This window comes from Astyanax mexicanus, chromosome 10 (assembly GCF_023375975.1).
Source record: "Astyanax mexicanus isolate ESR-SI-001 chromosome 10, AstMex3_surface, whole genome shotgun sequence".
Classification (NCBI taxonomy): Eukaryota; Metazoa; Chordata; class Actinopteri; order Characiformes; family Acestrorhamphidae; genus Astyanax; species Astyanax mexicanus.
In genome coordinates this window covers 19,111,768-19,131,540 of record NC_064417.1, presented here as the reverse complement: position 1 = coordinate 19,131,540, position 19,773 = coordinate 19,111,768, and the positions used below count along the sequence as shown (strand labels likewise).

Here is a 19,773-nt window from a genome sequence, read left to right as displayed (position 1 = left end):
GCTCAGTGTTTGCTAGAGTGTTACTAGATGGTAGATATGAAGTTTCTAGGTAGTATGTTACTAAGATGTGCATAAGTGGTTCATTGGTGTTTTGGGTAGTTAATAAAGTGTTAGGGCTTGGTTGCTGTGGTTGGTTGGGTGTGTTAAATGTGCAGCACTTTTGAAACCTTTCCTTTGGAAGTTGAAAAAAGGCTCTGCAGACTTATTACCTTCAGTATATTAAACTCAAGCATAACTAAAGATTCATCTGGCCAAAGCATATTGATAATTGTCTTGCTGTTCTGCTCAGTCTAGATGTTCTATGTGTTCTTGTAAGTATTGGATTTGCTTATGGGTTGTTTAGAGTGTGGTTATGGTTTCCTAAGTGGTTTCCATTGTGCTGCTAGGCAATTTCTAGGTGGTTGCTTATTGGTTTCTCGAGGGATTGCATGGTGGTTGCTGTAAAGGTGACATATGGTTTTCTAGGCAGTTGCTATAGACTCCAAGGGGTTGTAGTGTAAGCTGTTGCTATTTGGAATTGCTCAGTGATTGGTCAGTGCTAGGGTGTTTCTAGATGGTAGATACTGAGATGCATGTTGGTAAGTTACTAAAATGTGGCTAAGTGGTTCCTATAGTGTCTTGGTTAGTTTGGTGAAGGGTGTGGTGAAGTGATTGCTGTGGTTGGTTGGGTGTTACTTAGTGTAGAGGCCCCCTTTGTGGATGGTTAGTGCTCCGGTAGACCCCCGGTAAACTCCACACCCAACCCGGAGTAAAGACCAAAAACTGCAGCATTTCTTTCACTTTGGATTTAGATAAAAAGGCATATGTGAAAATTAAATATAGAAGAAATACAACCTCTAATATTTTTTTTTCCACTGTGACATAAGAAGGGTACTAAAAAAATTTGTACACCCTTCTTTCCAATGGGAAAAAAACACAAAAAACACATGTTTAACCAAAAAGTGGCACAGATCCAGTGGAAAAGTAAGAAGAAAATGAAAGAAACAGAATAACATAAATCGGATATAGTATAGTGCCCCGATGACCTTTCAGACAGCCACTGAATTGTGTGTGTGTGTAAGAAGAAGATCCAGGGAAACAGCTACACCCACCATTCAGGAGCCACAGGTAACAAAGGGAGCGAGTGTAGAAGAAAGAGAGAGAGAGAGTGAGGGATAAACAGGGAGGGATAGAGGGAGGGATAGATAGAGAGTGAGGGGGTGGACTGAAGCCAAGTTCAGCAGCAGCATTCCACAGAACAGAGCGGAGGAAAGTTAAGCGCTTCTCCAGATGTGGAGGGTTTGGACTTCTGGAGGCAGAGAGTGAAGCTCTCCAGCTAACACTCCATCACTCCAAACACACAGCGCGCTTCACCCCGTCAGGATCACACAGAGGAAATAACAAGAAACAACACGGCACAGAGTGATACAGCCAGAGTTCTGGCCTAACACACACACACACACACACACTGCAGAGATCGATACACCAACTTTATTCATAACCTCCACTCTCCAGGTAAGTCAGACTGCATGCAGCTTTCATTAAACACAATTTCATTCATGTTGAGATCTGTTTTATTACTGGCCAAGGATCAGCAGTGCAGTGATTATGCTTTAGAGTTACTCTAGAGTTGTAACTGTTTCATCATGTCCTAAAATGTTAATGGTAATTCCTTTGGAAGTTGAAAAGTTGTAAAAGGGCTCTGCAGGCTCATTAACATTTGCAGAAATGTTCTTTAGCATTAAGCTCAAGCAAGACTCAAAATTCTTCTGTGCAAAGCATACTGGTGATTTTCTAGGTGTTCTGCTCAGTCTAGATGTTCTAGGTGTTCTGGCCAACTTTAGTCTTGCCCTGATGATTTTTTTTTTTTTTCATTTGCCAACAATGGTTTCCTTCCTGCAGCCAATGAAAATCAAACGTGCAGATTCTTTGTAAAGGTAGATGCAAATACTTTGACATCAACTGTGGCTGCTCTTGGACTGAACTTTCTAAAACAGATTTGACCCTGTTGGTAGTTGTTTAACTTCTAAATTACTGTGGAACTAAAAAGTGAAACTCTAAAAAGAACTCTTAAAAAGTGATTCTGTGTTTTAGTCAGAAGAACTAATCTTATCAAGTTGAGTGATGTTACTGGTCAGTACAACTTAATAAAATGAGTTCAGAGAACTTCAACCTAAAACTTTAAAAATGCTTGTTAAGCCAATGACAAAATGTGATTTCAACCAACTTTTAGTTTTACTACATGTATCAATGCTCTTTCTACAGTGTTGGTTCATACAGCTTTCCCATAATGCTACTGGCACCATATATTTGCATATTAGGTGTGGCATATTAGAGTTCCCTCTTGTGCTGCCCCAGTATTATGCTGTCAGTGTTGGTAGTTCTATAAAAATATGCTAAATATTTTGAGAATACCTATATATATATTGTTGTGTGAACAAAACTCAGTTCAGTTGAGTAAACCTAAAATGTGAGATATTTACATTTTAACTGACTAAAATATTAACTTAAAATAGTAGATAATGATAAAAAACTATGATATCTATCTATGTTCAATAATTTAAGTTTGGCTAACATTTAAGACTTGTTAGGTCAACCTAATTTTGTAAGTACAGAGAACAAATGAGCTGTAAAGTTGTACTAACTTAAAAAAGGCCAGGAAATTAGTTGCTTTATGATTTTAAGTGGGAGTGACTTAATATTTTGTACAGTGTATTGTGCAATGGGGTGGCAGATTTCTAGTTGTTTTTAAATCCACCTCCCAGACTTATTTGGGTCAGCAGCCTTCTTCTATGGGCCTCAGAAGACTCTTTAGCTTTGGTGATCCCATTCAATTTAACAGGAGCAATGCCATATTTAGCAAACAACTCAACTCTTCCAAAACCCTCTCAAACTATGTTTCAATCATCTGCAGCTGATTGTACTTTCAGGCATCTTCCAAAATCAATATACATTGTTTTTTTTTTTTGTTTGTTTGTTTTTGTTAAATGTGTCATTGTTCAAGGTGACAACTAATGACAACACAGATTTGACATAGAATAGAAAGAATAGAATTACAGCAGTTCACCAGGATATACACTGACTTATTACGTTGACATAGAATACCACCATCTGCTGAACTCTATAATGATAATGTTCATACAATGTGAGATTCTAATGTTGTTAGATGTCGATATGCTGCTGGTTATGTCATAGTGTTAAGTAACCAAAATTCAACATTTGTCTAATGTTGGAGTTTAATGTCAACCACTGTTGGTATGCAATATCTGTACAACACTGAACAATATAAATTATTTATTTTCTTATAAAATTAAATAATATTTATAGCATTTAGTTTACACTCTTACCCAGTGTGACTTACAAGGCTTCTTAAAATACAGAGGTGGGCAAATGCAGTTTGAGGTCTTGCCTAAGGATTCCTATTGGTACAGCTCAGCATGGTCACCTAGAGCAGGAATTAAACCCTAGTTTCCTACATGGTGTGGTAGCTTATTAGTATGGAATGGTGTTATCTGTTGAACCATATTAACCATTGTTGAAAACTTTTCTTTTCATTATGTTTTTTAAAGGTCTCATGTTGATAATTGTCTTGCTGTTCTGCTCAGTCTAGATGTTCTATGTGTTCTTGTAAGTATTGGATTTGCTTATGGGTTGTTTAGAGTGTGGTTATGATTTCCTAAGTGGTTTCCATTGTGCTGCTAGGAAATTTCTAGGTGGTTGCTGTAAAGTTGACATATGGTTTTCTAGGCAGTTGCTATAGAATCCCAGGGGGTTGTTGTGTTGCTGTTGCTATTTGGAAGCTAGGGGATTGCTCAGTGATTGGTCAGTGCTAGGGTGTTACTAGATGGTAACTACTGAGTTGCATGTTGGTAAGTTACTAAAAGATGGCTAAGTGGTTCCTATAGTCTCTTGGGTAGTGAAGTGGTTGCTGTGGTTGGTTGCGTGTTACTTAGTGTAGAGGTCCCCTTTGTGAAAGGTTAGTGCCACTGTAGACCCCCAAACTCCACACCCAACCAGGGGTAAAGACCAAAAACTGCAGCATTTCTTTCACTTTGGATTTAGATAAATAGGCATATGTGAAAATTAAATATAGAAGAAATACAACCTCTAATTCTTTTTTTTTCCGATGTGACATAAGAAGGGTACTACAAACTTTTGTACACCATTCTTTCCAATGGGAAAAACACAAAAAACACATGTTTAACCAAAAAGTGGCACAGATCCAGTGGAAAGGTAGAAGAAAATGAAAGAATATTTTTTAAAAGTCTCATTCCATCGTTTTTTTTATTCATTTTAAAATGTCTAGTTGTGGTCTCTAGTATTAATGAATGCCATGTGAGTGCCCATGTGAGTGCTTTCGTGTTTCTATTTAGCCCTGCTTAAGTTCACTGAATTAGAGGTTTCTGAAGAAAGAGGTTTTGGCTCTTGCTCATGAATATTCATACATGCAAATATATCACCTCTGATTGGTTAACAGCACTTCAGCAGAGAAACTCAAAGGACAAAATGTTTTCAGAGACGCAGCCTTAGTTTTAAATATATAGCACTGAATGCTAGGTAAAGTTAACCCTTAAACTTCACTTACCGTCAGACTCGAGCAGCCCTGCGGCCGAGAAATAACCCCCTACCCACGGCTGCGACGCCCCCATGCCTACGGCAGTGTGATTCCCCTCGCCACCCACCCCGTAGCATTAATAGTTTATCTTTCAGCTAAACTAACACAACTAAACTCTTACCTCAGACTTACGGATTCGGTGCTTGGGCAGTTTCACCATGTCGAAGCCCCAGAGTCCACTCTATATCATGAAATCCGAACCAAACAGCGCCAGCTTTGACCGGTGTTCTGTCGAGTTGAGCTGCCTTGTCAAACTGTGCTTGTAAACAGAAGCTGTAAACAGAGCTGTAAGCTTCATCTAGGCCAGGGGTTCTCAACCTTTTCTACATATATATATATATATATAACAATAATAAAATATCTAAAAAAACAGAGTATAATAAACTCTTGCTACCATAACTTCCCCTGAAATGGTGATTGAGGCTTTCCAAATATAGTATATGGAAACATGAAAACATGCTCTAATATTGTGCTTCTTTTGTATTTTTACCTTTAAATATACACATAAGAGTAGCACGGTTTGACAGGGTAGCACAACTCAACAGAACACCTGATGACTCGGCTTGCCGTGTGTGTGGGCGTGTCCGTGGCGTTTTTTTAATTCAAATCAAGCAACAGGTGTAGTCAATCATAAGTTTAGGATTTTTAATCAACCTCACTGTGATCTATAGTTATATAAATCCATTTTCAGCTCCTCTTCAACTTTTTGTTGGAGGGCGGGGCTGCGCTCATGCAGTGGTTCTCTCTATTGAAATGAATAGGGTGCGCTGTGCTGGTGGACGTGCCGCACACAAAAATACAGATCGCGGTATATGAGGATGAGCCTGTGGACCCCTAGAGGGTGCATCGCGGCCCTCTGGTGGTCCGCGGCCCCCCGGTTGAGAAACCCTGATCTAGGCTAGAGCTCCTAATACTGTAGCCCAGGTTTAGCTCTGTCTGTGGGCGGTTCTGAGCCAAGGTGGGTGAGGACATGAACTCACTGGTTGACATTGAATGAATGAGATCTTTAATGATTTTGAAAGACATGAAAGACAATAAAAGGCATTTCTTTACTTGCACATGTTTAGTTACTGTACATCACCTCAGTTTCTCAGTATTGTAAAAATGAGATCAAAAATGCTTAAATCTGCTTAAAAAGACTAAATGTTCACATAGGCCTTCTCAGTTACAATTAATCTTACACACTTATCTGGAGCTGGTTCGTGTCGAGAGTGACTCAAATGCAAGTCTGGTGACAGAAGGTCATGGTTCATAGGTGACCTATGGGCTAGTGGCCAGCGTTTACAGTAAAGTGGAAGTGAAAGCATCACAAAAAACAGCTTTACAGCCTTCAAATTCTAAAGCCCAAAAGCTGAGCTTTGGGTGAAATGTTCATAGAACAGCATGTGTCAGATATAAGAAGCATATGACTGACTCATATTACATATGTTGGCTTTTAAGCCTCAGCTAAGAGAAAACAGCAATATTCCATAAGCATTCCTGGATCCTATTCAAACACCAGTGTAAAGATGAAGCAGTTCAGTGGTGGAACCCATTGATCCCTAATAGAGCTCATCATGGAGTTTTCTGCAGTGCAGTGAACCACACATACTGAGATTTCCTACAGATCTGAGATCTTTAAGCTTTCTGGGATCTGCTCCAACCAGACACAAGGTACATTTCTACAACAGGAAAGTACACTACTGTTCTTACATCTGCTAGAAATGTGCTCAGTGGCTGTAACTGTACCTTTCAAGAAGATTAAAAATCTCAAAATCAATACATTCAAAGTGATGATTTGTGTTTATTTAATAACAAAACATTCATGGCCCATCCTGCTCTAAAAATACATAGGTAAAACTTTAACAATGGTGGATCAACAAAAAGAGCAGTGTTTTATAATCCAGATTTCAATCTAATCAAAAATGTATAGCAGTTTTTTTTATTTGCATTAGGAACAAATGGGTAAAAACCACTCCAAATGAGTGAGAAATTACTTACAACCTCTAGATTTAAAGGACCATTAATGATTATGTTTTTTCATAAAAACTCATACCATGATTAGGATGTATCATCAGATATTAAGGAAACATGCTAAGTGTGGGTTGTAGCCTCAGCCACCACCATTCCCTAGTCCCAATGCCACACCCCGGGTTGCCAAATATAAAACACAACACTATGCAAACAGTGTACTGCCGCCTTGGAAATGTATACATTTTCTTAACACTGACACTGCGATATGCATAATTTTATTATAATATATCAGTCCTGTGAAGATTCAGATGTTTGTTTGTATAATTCAGCAATACTTGAATGAAACTGATGGATGAAAATACAGTAGAATGTTTAGAATATTTGAAATGACAATCACACCAGATAAAAACTTTTTTTGAGGATTTTGAAACTATTTGATAGTAATACCATGGTTATAACATAATTGCAATGACATTGTAGTAACACAATAGTAATAACCTTAATAACAATAGCAGAGTAATACATTAATATTGTAATAACACAGTAGTAACAGTAATGAACATATTTGTAATAACTTAGTAACAACACAATAGTAATAACAAAGTAATAATATTGTGATTCCCTATTTGTAATAGTATGAATTCTACTTTTTAATATGTGTCTAATAACTGTGTTGTTACAGATTTATTACAGTTTTACAGGACGTGTAGTTACATGTGTCAGCTTAAATTTGACTTGTGCTTAATAGGGCATGTTGTGTGTGTGTGTGTTGTGTATAAATCTTTATGAAAACTTTATAAATCTTTATAAAAATCATTATTCACATTTCATTGTCAGAATGTTACATTGTAAGAAGATGGACAACAGAGTCTGCTATGTATAACTGACCTTTATACACATCTGTAATTACATAACCTGTACAACTGTTATTAATATGTAACAATGTATAGTGCACCCATAGTTACACAGGTATTACATGGATTGTTAATGTTTACATGTGACACAGTTATTAGAGACACTTTAAAGAAAGTGAGGCCCCATATTTGCATTAACACAATAGTAATAACATGTTAATAACACAGTAAAAGCATTGTATTAGCTGTTACTGTATAAGGTCCTGTAGTGTGAGAGGAGATTCTGAACTTTTGAATGTATTGTATAGGAGGTATTGTTCAAATGTGGCACAATGCACAATGTGTTGGCACAGAATAGACTGGTTTAACATATTTCAGCAGTTCCTCTGTTCCTGCTGGAGTAAAAGGCAGATAATTTCATCAACATGTGGCGGGGTAGCCGGGGGAGCGCATTTTCCAAAATTATCCAAACCATCACGGGTCATTATCGTGCCACTGACATAATAAATCAAGCCTCATATTTTGCCATGTTCACCCTCTCTGAATGAAGGAGTCCTGAGAAAACTTGAGCTACAGTACAAGTATTACAAAAACAAGATGTGGGCCTGGTTGACTTTCTTTGCCCTGGAGTGGAAATATTTTGGCATTTAGGAAGCTCTGCACTTGTCATCATCCTCTTAAAGATGGCTGGTGTAATTGGGCTGTCGAGGGCTTGCTAGCAGAGGCTTGCGGTATGAAGCTAATAATGCTGCGTGCTTCCTAAAAAAGAAAAAAAACCTTAAGCAATGATTTATTTGGTGAGGACTCAGCAGTTCTGCGTGGGCGGAAAAAGACGTGACACTGAATATCTCACTTCGCTGTTGTTGCACAATGCACAGCAGTAATGTAGAGAAGCCTAAAACGGTCGTATTTTAAAATAAACTCCACACTTTTATTCTGTATTCATTCCCTATTCTTATTAGTGCTGTGCTCATGCAGTTTACAGACATCCATTTCAACTAATACAGACTTTATGAGAGTTACTTACTGTTTTTAAATGTACTAAGAAACCATGCCCCTCCAGCATAACTCTACCACATGACACTTACCGCATGGTAGCCGTTCATGTCAGGAGAAGTGCTCTGTGGTCAGTTAGTCATGGTATAATGGGGATGTCACCATGTATTGCAAAATGCAGTGACGAAAGATATGCATGCCAAGAAGTACTGCTAAAAAGTAATAGCAGAACAACAGCAACAAAATCCTACCATATCTACTCGCACTTGGTAGAGGAGCCCATTCTCACCAATAAAATTATACAATATTTTTTCATCATTAAGTAAATTGCTCTCTCATTAGGCATTATTAGACATCATAGAGATAATTAATGTAATTATTACTTATTTAGAAATGGTTTCTTATTATTTTGAAATACTAAACCTTTAAATACGAAGTCATTATTTTGAGATTGTTTCGAAAATGTTTGGGAATTAAGCTATTTTTAAATGATTTCTCATTGTTTTGTCATTATTATGAAATATTATCTTTTTATTTATAGACGATGACTCTATTAATTTGGAATGCTAAATCATTGTTTTGTGATACAAAGTCATTATTTTGTCATGTCTTTTTTTTAATTCAATTAAATTATTTATTTTCAGACTATAAGGTGCCCTTAAAATACTTAAATTTTTCCAAAAATTGTCAAATGCTCCTTTTAATTCAGTGCTTCTTATGTATGAATTTTACTAGTCAGGTTGTAAGGAGCAGTAAAGCCACTCTGCTGAAGTACAGCGTCATACAGAGGTTTCAGTTTAGTTCTCCAGCAGTATTAGCATTTTTGGCCGTTCAGTGGTAAGTATTATCGGCCTGTAGTCTGCTGCTAACCCTGGCTAGCACTGCTGGAGCAGCATTAGCATTACTGTAAATAAACTGAAGAGCCTTACTCACCCAAATGAAAAGTTTTTTAGGAGAGAAATCTGTGTAGACTAACATCCAGTGTTGGTTTGACTTGTCTGACCCCCAGTGGCGAGACCTAATGAATTAGAAGGTAAACATGGTGACGCCGCTTAAAATGCGCCTTATAATCCTGTGCGCCTCATAGTAAAAAAAATATGGTAACTTTATTGTCATTATACTGAAACTGGTTTGTACAGTACATCAAAAGTCTGGTAGGCTAGATCTCCAGTATAAAAGGACTTTTTCGCAAAGACATACACTAGACAGACATAGTGCAAGACAAGACACAAGGAACATGGACAAGGAGTACAATAGACAGCAGATAATACATACCATTAATACAAGTATATTCATGGTGCAGTGATTACTACTATATTACTATATTACTATATTACTAATTGTAGATAATATGTAATGCAGTGATATAATTGGGTGATGTGCATTTAGTGGATAGTGCAGTGCTATTAGGTCATAAGTTATTAGGTCTGGTGGCTCTGGCTCTGATATTCCTGCACCTCTTTCCGCATGGCAGGGATTGTATTTGTTTTTTTTGTTTTTTTTTTTTGTTTGTTTTTTCTTTAGATGCTTTCTAAATATTCAGAAAATAGTTCTCATTATGTTGCAATATTTTCTCATTGATGTTTAGATACAATTATTCTGATTAACTGAGTCATTATTTTTGAAAAAACAAAGTAATTGTTTTAACATATCTACTTTCTAGATGTAATCACTCGTTTAAAATTGTCTACTCATTTCGAAGTGACATCTCATGGTTTGGAAATAACATTTTGTTATTTTGAAATCCAAAGTCATTAATTTGAGGTACCTAATTATTTTGAGATGCTAATGCCACTCTGTAAAACATTTCAAGTTGTTTAAACTCAGCAACATAAGTCCCCCTGCTGCCTTTGTATCAACTCAAGATGTTAAGTTAAACAAGTTGTTCAAATACTCATTACTTATTGTTTCAACTTGATGCACTGAGTTAAAACAACTTAAGTGTTTAGTTTTGATCTGTTTAGTCAGATAAACTAACAATTCCTCTTTATTTTAGCACACACTTTCAAGGTAATAAAACTTTAGTAATATTCACATAACTTATCATTTTAAGTTAACCATATTTAGTATATTATTATTAAACTGCCAATACTGACAGTATAGGAGTAAACTCAGTAAAGAGTGAATTCTGTAGGTCAAAGTCAGCATACTGTGATGATTAGGAACACAGAATAAAGTTAATGTGCTCTTACAGCTCTACAACACTGAAGCCTGCCATTCAACACATATATTATAATCACTGCACGCCCAGGATGAGGTAGCTTTGGGCGACAGACAACACAAAGATGGTAAGTAAGGGAGAGGCCACACCCAATATGCAGATATATGGTACCAGGAGCCTATAGGAAAGCTGCATGAACCAACACTGTGCTAAAAGTTGGTTGAATTTCTTTTATTGGCTCAACAAACATTTTTAAGTTTTCCGGTTGAAAACAATTGAGTTGTACTGGCCGGTGAGTTCACTCAACTTAATAATATTGGTTCTCCTGTCTAAAACACAGAATTACTTTTTAGAGTGTTGGTGACTCACGCCGCCCTCAAGGAGTCCTGAGAGAGGCGTGTCCCTCCGCAGCTGAAAGTAATCCCCTTTAGTTTTTTGCTCCTTGTTATTATTAATTTCTATGCGTCGGTTAAAAAGTGTTTAGCCCAATGTCCCCCGGTTTTAAAGTTGTAAAAAGTACTCCAGTCTTTTCTAACTTGCTGCCTATCACTCTACCTCTCTGCATTTTCAAATCTTCCTACTTTCCTTTTTTTAACCAATAACTTAAAAACGTAAGTTGAATAAACGTGGGAAAATTTGAATAACTCGCAGGAAGTTAAGACAATATGTTATTTTAAGTTATTTTTATTTAAAACGAAGGAACTTATGTTCAATAAACTTGTCATGGCAAATGGAATTGAAAAGAACAAATGAGTTCACATAACTTAATGTGGCTGTAATGTTTTACATTATGTTAACCTTACACATTGATTTTCTAGCGATTTCTCTGTCACAGACAAATTTCCAGAGTCGAGCTGCAGTCTAGTCGCGCTGGCGTCATCTTGATCGTTTAGTATGAGGTGGTTAGGATTGGAAAATTAAGTAGATTATTTTATTATTTATTTCCAGATGTTTTTGTGCCCCAATATGCTTTCTGAATATTGAAAACTGGTTTCTTATTCTATTGAGACAGGTTCTTATTTTTTTTAGATAATATGACATTGATTTTAGATGATAAAACATTGTTTTCAGACGATTTCTTATTTATCTTCTTCAGTAACTTTGTCAGTCTATGAGATAAACTTGTCTTATATATTAGTTACTGTGAGAGACAAGTTGTGTTGAGATGATTTCTTGTTATTTTGTTATTTTAAGATGCTTTATGCTTTAAAAGTAAAGTGTTGACTGGATTGGGCTTCTTTATCCTGGCCTTGTTCATCATCCTACACTGTAAAAAACAAAACTTAAAATTGTTCTGCTTAATGTGATTTTTAAGTCAGCTGAATGAGAAATATTGAATTGCACCCAGCCGCGGCACGCTCGCCCGCAGCCCGCAGCGCTGTTTCTTTTGTGGAAAAAAGGGAAAGAAAATCGCTTGGTTACTGCCGTCTGACAGCCAGAACGCTAACCAGCCAGGCTAGGTTAAGCTACACTAAGCTAATGCTGAGCTAAAGCATTTAGACTCTTTGCCCCATTTTCTGCGCTAGAAATGCGGACTCTCTCCACTTTTATACTCTTTGGCCCGTTTTTCTGCGCTAGAAACGCGCACCCCTTCCGCTTTTATACTCTTTGGCCCGTTTTTCTGCGCTAGAAATGCGCACCCTCTCCGCTTTTAGACTCTTTGCCCCGTTTTTCTGCGCTAGAAATGCACACCCTCTCCGTTTTTAGACTCTTTGTCTCGTTTCTGACACTTAGCGTTCAAACTTAGAATCTCACATTATAAAAACCTGCTTAACAGCGGGCAAACTTTCATTCTATTTCTAAAATACTTTGTGGGCCGCTCCAAAAACGGAAACAGGCTGCACATGGCCCGCACGCCGTAGTTTGGACACCCCTGAGCTAGAGTCAGTTTGTAGGTTTTTTAAATGAGGTTAGTTTTGTATAGAATTTTGTCAGATTGGGTTTATTTATGGATGGTGTTTGGTTTGGGTCCAAGGTCAATTTCAAGTTCATGAGGGTTTATTGCTGTTTTAACCATCAACAAAAACACAGTGCAGCCATCTATCACTCCTCCAGAACCATGAAACAAATACACAGTGCAACGATCTATCTCTCCTCCAGAACCATGAACAAACACAACACTTCCTGACATTACATAACAGTAAACAGTATAACAATACATAGCCTATTAACCTGTATTATTCCAGTTATTTGTATCACTTCATTTTTTTTTTGTTTCCTTTTTTGATTTAACTTTTTTATTGGGTCTAAATAATATACAATTTTTAAATAATTTTTGAGGTATGTTTATATATTTATTAATATATACAAATTAATAATTTTGCCAATTGTCCAATTTTTCTAGCGATGCAAATATTTCTGTGCATGTGAACAATCTGAAGAATCTTCCACAGTTTTTTTAATCATCACAATACATTTGCACAATAGTGTTTGTTTGTATATATATATACTGTGTACGTAGGCTGCGCTGCTGTAGAATGTTCGTACGAGTGTTCTTAAGGTGATGATGTCACCAGCAATTCGATTGGCTGAGTGTGATTCTGAACCAGCATTCCGACAGAATGCATAAATAGCTGCAGGCTGGAGTTTTTGGTCTGTTGGATGTTCGGTGTTGGTGTTATGTATGAACCTAGAGAGGCCCTACCTATACTTACCACTTGAGGGCAGATTGCCCCTAGGGCACGGGGATTCTGAATGTACTTGCAGCTCGGGCAGTTCAATAAAAAGGAATGGTGATCCAAGAAGACGTTGTCCTCCGTGCTCCGTGTGTTGAGTAATAATGTTTACTTAGTAACACTACGGGGGTACATAACATAAATTGGCGACGAGGATGGGATTTGATTTCGGGACAGTTCTCGTCGGCTGACAGTGAATGTTTCGTCGGCTTTGTGAGAGTTTTAGACCGGAATGGACACCGCGTGTGTGGTTTGCTAATGTGCTAATCGCCTGGGAGCCAACCGTCATCGGATTCACCGACATCTAGGGCTTCGAGTTCGTCTACGGTGCGTGTTATTACGGGAAGACGCATTATGGCTGGAATATATGGACATATGGACGTTTTCGATGAGTCTGGTGAGCATTGGGCAACGTATATTGAACGTTTTGAGCATTATGTGGATGCAAATGACATTCCGGAGGCTAAGAAGGTTTCAATACTCTTCAGTGTTATGGGTCCTAAAACGTATGGACTGCTTCGTAGTTTAGTGGCTCCCGTGGCACCTGGCACTAGGTCTTACGAACAGGTAGTGACTGTGCTTAAAGATCACTTCACGCCGAAACCGCTTGTTATAGCCGAAAGGTTCAGGTTCCACAAGCGTAATCAGGGGGAAGGAGAATCGGTAGCACAGTATGTAGCAGTGCTAAAAAAGCTATCAGAACACTGCGAGTTTGGAGCTTACCTAGAGGACGCTCTGAGAGACAGATTTGTGTGCGGATTAAAGTGCGAAGCTGTGCAGAAACGCCTTCTGACTGAGGACAGTCTCACTTTCAAGAAAGCAGTGGAGCATGCAGTGTCAGCAGAAACAGCAGCACGAGACGTCCAGCAGTTAAGTAATTCCCTGAAAGTGAATGCGGTGTTTTCGCACAGTGAAAAATGCCACCGCTGTGGGAAGGGAAATCATAGTGATGAGGACTGCTGGTACAAAGATCGCGAGTGTCACCAGTGCGGGAGGAAGGGCCACACGAAACGAATGTGCAGGGGTAAATCGAAAGGCAGACATGAAAGAGACCGTAAACACAAAGAGAGAATGCCTGAACAGAAAAGTCATACACACAAACGCAGCGTGAAAGATAAGAAGAAAAAGATTCATCATGTCGAGGCAAATGAAAGTGAAAGTGAAAGTGAAAGGACGAAATCTGATAGTGACAGTGAATTGGGGCTGTATGCAGTGTCTCAAAAAGGGAAATATTCACGCATATCAGTAGTGCCAAAAGTCAATGGAATGGAAATGGAGATGGAATTGGATACCGGGGCAGCAGTGTCATTGATTCCTTTTGAACTGTATAAACGAAAGCTGCACAAATTTCCTCTGCAACCTACTGAGATCATGCTAAAGACATACACAGGAGAGGTTTTGGCAGCAGAAGGAGTCATTAAAGTGCAAGTGGCATTGAACAAGCAACAGGCTGTTTTGCCACTGTATGTGGTGAAGGTGGATGCTCCACCATTGTTTGGCAGGGAGTGGCTGAGAGCCATTCAAATGGATTGGAGAGACTTAAAGACTGTACATGTAATTGGGCTCACACAGACAGACAGCTTAGAGACCGTGTTAAAGAGACACGCTGCTATTTTCTCTGATCAGTTAGGCACCATGAAGGGAGTGAAAGCCCGGCTCACTCTCAGACCGAACAGTGTCCCCAAATTCTGCCCACCACGTAACGTGCCATATGCTCTCCGACCGCGAGTGGAAGCCGAGCTGAAACGCCTCACAGAGCTTGGCGTCATCTCACCTGTGGAGCATAGTGACTGGGCAACGCCAGTGGTGCCTGTGAACAAGAAGGACGGCACCGTTAGGCTCTGCGGGGACTTCAAAGTCACCCTCAACCCAGCTCTCTGCATCGACAAGTACCCAATTCCACGTATTGAGGACTTGTTTGCTTCCCTCGCTGGAGGTCAACACTTCAGTAAGCTGGATCTTTCCAATGCATATCTGCAGATGGAAGTAGAAGAGAGCTCCAAGATGTTGCTGACCATCTCAACACAGAAAGGACTTTTTTGTTTCAATCGCTTGCCGTTTGGGGTAGCGTCATCGCCCGCCTTGTTCCAGAAGGCCATGGACCAGGTACTCCTCGGGCTGCCACACACTCACTGCTACCTGGACGACATACTTGTCAGTGGTCCTGACGAGCAGACACACCTGAAAGCTCTGGATGCAGTACTTGGTAGGCTAGAGGAATACGGACTGCACCTCAAGCAGGAGAAATGTCTCTTCTTTCAGGAGTCTGTGGAATATCTGGGCCACATCATCGACGCTGCTGGGCTCCACAAGTCACCGGAGAAGGTACGCGCCGTCATGGACGCACCTGCACCAGACAATGTGAGTCAACTGCGATCTTTCCTAGGAATGCTTAACTACTATGGACGCTTCATCCCTGACCTGGCCACTGTGCTTAAGCCGTTGAACGAACTGCTGAACAAAGAAAGGAAATGGCAGTGGACGTCAGTATGTGCATTAGCATTCCAGAAAGCCAAAGCACTCCTGGTAACACAAGAGGTGCTCACACACTACAACCCTGAGCTGCCTCTCCGCCTGGCTTGCGATGCCTCACCCTATGGGGTCGGAGCGGTACTCTCTCATGTCTTGCCGGGTGGTGAAGAGAAACCCATCGCCTATGCATCCAGAACGCTCAGCAAAGCAGAGCAAAATTATGCGCAGATCGAGAGGGAGGCGTTGGCGATCGTCTTTGGAGTGCGTAAGTTCCACCAGTATCTTTATGGAAATACGTTCACTCTGCTCACTGATCATCGCCCGCTCACCACCATCCTCAGTCCAGTGAAAAGCACACCATCCATAGCTGCAGCTCGTATGCAACGCTGGGCGCTCCTGCTCTCTGCTCATAATTACACCATCGAGTACAGGAAAGGGGCCCAACATGCCAACGCTGATGGTCTGTCGAGGTTACCGCTCCCTCAGGTCCCCAGTAAGAAACAAGGTGCAGTGGAGGTGTTCTATACGTCACAGTTGGACATTTTGCCAGTCAGTAGCACTGAGATCAAGCGTCATACCATGTCTGACGCCACTTTGTCCCTTGTCATGGAAATGGTCACCACTGGCCGTTTTCCCATTGCAAAGGATGCGGGAGACGAGTTGTCGCCTTACCTCCAGCGCCGCAATGAGCTCACTGTGCAGCACGGATGCCTCATGTGGGGTTTGAGAGTGATTGTGCCACCCAAACTGCGACACCGGGTGCTGACAGAGCTGCACTCAGCACACCCAGGTGTAGTGAGGATGAAGAGCTTAGCTCGCAGCTATGTTTGGTGGCCCGGCATCGACTCTCAGATCGAACACCAAGCAAAGTCATGCCACTCATGTCAACGAGTGCAGAAAGACCCTGGCCTAGCACCCCTACACCCGTGGATGTGGCCATCCAGTCCCTGGGAACGGATACATGTGGACTTTGCCGGTCCATTTGAAGGGAACATGTACCTGGTCGTAGTGGACGCACACTCCAAATGGCCTGAGGTACACATCATGGATAGCACCACGTCCAGCAAAACCATCCAAGTACTTAGGGGACTTTTTAGTTGCTATGGCATCCCACACAGCCTTGTAAGCGACAACGGCCCTCAATTCTGCTCTGAGGAATTCAGCACGTTTCTGAAAGTCAATGGAGTCAAACACATTCGCTCAGCACCGTACCACCCTGCCTCCAATGGTTTGGCAGAGCGCTTTGTGCAAACTTTCAAGCACGCTCTGAAATCTTCCAGAGGAACTACACCAGTGCAACAGCGTCTGGATGCGTTCCTCCTGACCTATCGCAACACCCCTCATGCGACTACCAAAGAAAGTCCTGCTATGCTCTTCATCGGGCGCAAGCTGCGTTCTCGATTGGATTTCTTGAAACCCAGTGTGGCTGGCGCAGTGCACCAGTCGCAGGAGGCTCAGCAGCAAAGACGCCAGCTACACTCCAAGCAGAGACAGTTTGCAGTTGGTGAGCCAGTGCTTGTGCGTGATTATAGGAGGGGGAAGGATAAGTGGATGCCAGCTGGGGTGATCGAGAAGACTGGACCAGTGTCCTACAAGGTAAATGTGGGAACACAAGGGGTCTGGAAGCGTCATGTGGACCAGATGCTGACTCGGCCCGAGTCAGAACCACCGGAGACTGTGAGTTGTCCTCTGTCACTACCACAGACAACCACGCCTGGTACCACATTTGATCCAGGTACGTCTCACCAGATGGAGGATACAGAGACAATTACACACACAACACATACACCACCCGAGACACCACAGTCTACAGGAATGACACGCACAGGTCATTCAGAGACAACAGGGACTGTACGGCGAAATCCTGTGAGGATCACACGACCGCCAGTGCGGTACAGAGATTAGTGAACGTTAAATAAAGAAAAAAAAAAATGTTGAGAATGTTTGCTTTTGCAGAATGTTGTTTAATGGTTGAGTGTTGGAACTCTGTTGTGGTTATAGGCCGTAATATTTATATTCGCCTTTTTCTTTGTTAATGTAACCTTTTGTAGTTTAAGGGGAATATGCTAAAAGTTTCAGAAGAATTATTATTTTGTTTTGTTGGTGTTATTGACAATGAATCTTAGTGGGGAGGAGATATGTTATGTATGAACCTAGAGAGGCCCTACCTATACTTACCACTTGAGGGCAGATTGCCCCTAGGGCACGGGGATTCTGAATGTACTTGCAGCTCGGGCAGTTCAATAAAAAGGAATGGTGATCCAAGAAGACGTTGTCCTCCGTGCTCCGTGTGTTGAGTAATAATGTTTACTTAGTAACACTACGGGGGTACATAACAGTTGGAGAGAGCAGTTCGAAAGAATAGTGCTACCCATAGCTACAGACAACTAGACATGGTGCAGATGCTGAAAGCGTTAATCGTTCCAGGTGTGCTGGCCGTCGCCGGCTGCTGCTGGTGGTGGTATAGCTCCCGGAAGAAAACTCCAGGTACCAGCCAGGACAGTGAGGAGAAGGAGGATGAGCTTTCTTCCTCTTCTGAAGATGGACAGTGTGCTCAGTCTGAGACTAGAGCATCTGTCTCAAGCCCAGATGAGCTCCCCCTTCTGGACTGTGAGGAGGAAATGCAGCTTGAGGAGCCAATCATCATCATAGAGGATCCTCAGACTAAAGACACAACAGTGTCTGCTGTAGAGCATCCAGAGCTCAGTGTGGTTGATGACCTGTCTTCCTCTTCTGAAGATGGACAGTGTGCTCAGTCTGAGACTAGAGCACCTGTCTCAAGCCCGGAGGAGCTCCCCCTTCAGGACTGTGTGGACGACATCCAGCTAGCAGAGAGCAGTGAGGAGGAAATGCAGCTTGAGGAGCCAATCATCATCATAGAGGATCCTCAGGCTGAAGACACTCCAGTGTCTGCTATAGAGCTTCCAGAGCTCAAAGTAATAGATGACCTTTCTTCTTCTTCTGAAGATGGACAGTGTGCTCAGTCAAGCCCAGAGGAGCTCCCCCTTCAGGACTGTGAGGAGAAAATCCAGCTTGAGGAACCATCCACCACAATAGAGGATGCTCAGGCTGAAGACACTCCAGTGTCAGCTGTAGAGCTTCCAGATCTGAGTGTCGTTGATGACCTGTCTTCCTGTTCTGAAGATAGACAGTGTGCTCAGTCTGAGACTGTCTCAAGCCCAGAGGAGCTCCCCCTTCAGGCCAGTGTGGACGACAGCCAGCCAGCAAAGAGCAGTGAGGGGAAAAGGCAGCTTGAGGAGCCAATCATCAACAAAGACATACCAGCTTCCTTTCTGGGACGAAGGACAAAACCACGGGTCCTTTCCACTTCCGTGCCTGTGAAGCCCTTTTTCGTAAGGGATGAAAAGTTCGAGGACACAAGGGAGAGCCTTTCCCAGGTGGCATGGGACTCAGTAATGGATGATTGGTATTAACTTACCAAATAAAAGCTCAAAAAATATATATATATATCAGCTCTGGAGTCATGTGACTTTCTTTTTGTATTAACAAGATAAAGATAAAGATATCCTTTATTAATCCCACAATGGTAAATGTAAAATTTACAATGTTACAGCAGTACAGAGGAAAGGACAGAGAAACAGGTCAGGAAAAAAAATTAAACAAATAATAATAATAAATCTATATATACAAAAACAATTACACGAAATATATAAAGATAATTAATATATATATATACATCTAGTGCATAGAGATATGATTATGGTAGGGTGTGACCAGTATTATTCCACAAAGAGTAGCAGCAGTGAATAAATATAAAATAAATAGTAGATAAAAAGGTGAGGAAAATATTGCATGTTAAAAATATTGCACAAATGTGGATAAGGAGATCACAGTACATGTAGTGAGATGGATACTGCACACGGTAAGCATTACAGCTACACTGAGTAGTATGTACGTTTCCAACTTTTGTTTGAATCTATTAAAATCTGTTAAGTTATTTATATTGGTAAAGTGTATATAGGTTACTTAATACATATGATAAGAAATTAGAAATAATAAGGAATAAAATAAGAGAGCTTTTCATTATTATTTTAACAGTTTGTTACA

At 40.6% G+C, this 19,773-nt stretch overlaps 1 protein-coding gene across 1 annotated transcript in view; it reads left to right on the top strand.

Annotated features, from left to right (window-relative positions):
* Positions 1–1,247: 1,247 nt before the first annotated feature.
* Positions 1,248–19,773, top strand: part of si:ch211-159i8.4 (matrix-remodeling-associated protein 5) — a 42,784-nt gene continuing 24,258 nt past the window's right edge. The window contains exon 1 of the mRNA XM_049484345.1: positions 1,248–1,494. The gene's annotated coding sequence lies outside the window, so the exon portion shown is untranslated. The remainder of the gene's footprint in view (positions 1,495–19,773) is intronic.